The following is a 1,724-nucleotide window of genomic DNA, read 5'->3' on the forward strand; positions in this document are numbered from 1 at the left end:
AGGCAATCGGTCTGTGCTGCCATGAAATTAAAGGTGATTCAGAAATAGGGTGCTTATTTATTGCTCTGTTAGGATAGACCCCAAAAATGACTTTTTAGAAACCAGGGCTGTCTCCTGCAAACCCAGACAGACTCTGGGCTGCTCTGGGGGACTCAGGCAAAGGTGGCCTCCAGCTCCCTTCACAGTGATTCTGGCTTGTCTGTTTCTGGGAGTGCCAGCCTCTGGGCACACCTACATCATCTTGTAGAGGATGTCAATGGTGGCCGTGTATTTGACCAGGAACAGGTGGACCTTCTCCAGGCACTCCTTCTCCATCACGTTCTGTCCCTTGGAGAGCATTGACTTGTAGGGCCTAGCATACAGCGCTTCCTGGAAGATCTGCAAGATCCAGCTGTGGTACTTCTTGAGCACCATCTTGTAGGCCTTGGTGGTGTTGAGGTGGATGAGGTTGGGGTGGCTAGTGTCCTGATCCCTGTCGCAGATGCTTTGCAGGAAGACCTGGATGAAGCAGAGGCCCCTTTTCAGCCACATCAGTGCCAGCGTGGCCCCCACTTTGAGCCACTCTGCTCCATACATTTCCTTCTCTGCCTCCAGGATGTTCTACAGGGTCTGGAACTTGGCCGGGTCCGTGTTGTACACTGCTTTGATTTTTGTGATGTTACCACTTATGTCTGCCTTGATGGGCATAAACATTGGGGACCCAAGGCAATCGAAGATGGGTGGCAGGTGGGACACCGTCTCCAGGAAGGGCCTGGTCTCCATCTGCTTTTCCTCGGGCAGCGGCTTCAGCAGGTGCTTGGTCAGCAGTGCCATTTTGGGATTGAGGCCAGGGTGATGCCCCAGCCAGCGTCGCGGGCATCCACGCCACCCCCGTGGCCATTGCCATCCATGCCTGGGCCATCACTGCCACCGGTGCCAGGGCCATCACTGCTGCCTGCCACTGACTCCAGGGATGCCAACATCGCCACTCACCCTTTCTTTATTTCTAAAAGACTGCATGAACACGCCTGGCCCCCAGCACCTCCCCGGCCTGGGCTAGAGGCCACCGGGCGGTTTGAAGTCCAGCCACGCCCCCATCCAAGCGGGGTCCCCTCATGGTGACTGGTCGGTTGTCTGGACGTGGTGGCCCTAGGCTATTATTAGTATAGATTTCAAGGATGGGACTCTATTATGTCTAGCACAAAGTATGTATTTTCAATATTTAAAGTGAATTTTAATTATGTTATTATAGTATTACTGTAAATAATTCATACCATTTAGAAGAATATAAAGTAAAAATAAAAGGCCCTCCTTCAATTAAATTTACCTTCCAGATTTTATGTGCATATACAAATATCCTATCTAATAATAGACAAACATGGTAATTGACCATACCTTCGCTATGCCTCCCATTGGCTAATCAGCACAATATGCAAATTAACTGCCAACAAAGATGGAGGCTAATTTGCATACTGCAGGCAGAGTGGGATAGCGCAGCCTCCAGTGCGAGAGCTGCCATCCAGCTTTCCTGTCTTTCTTTCTTTTCTCAATTCCCACCTCCCTGCCTCAGCCCGGCTCAACCCTGTCAGGCTGGCCCTGACAGATCTGGCGCCCGAGCTACGGGACTGAGGAACTGGGAAAAAGACGGTGAGGAACTCCGTCGGGCTTGGAGAGACGACGTGAGCATCTCCTCCGGATAAAGAGTGCACTGGTTAAGGTAAGGGAGGAGCAATTTTTTGGTAATC

At 51.2% G+C, this 1,724-nt stretch overlaps 1 pseudogene; it reads right to left on the reverse strand.

Annotated features, from left to right (window-relative positions):
* Positions 1-231: 231 nt before the first annotated feature.
* LOC102257485 lies at positions 232-813 on the reverse strand (annotated as a pseudogene).
* Between the last annotated feature and the right edge of the window lie 911 nt (positions 814-1,724).

Source organism: Myotis brandtii, unplaced genomic scaffold (assembly GCF_000412655.1).
Source record: "Myotis brandtii unplaced genomic scaffold, ASM41265v1 scaffold780, whole genome shotgun sequence".
In the NCBI taxonomy this organism is placed as follows: domain Eukaryota; kingdom Metazoa; phylum Chordata; class Mammalia; order Chiroptera; family Vespertilionidae; genus Myotis; species Myotis brandtii.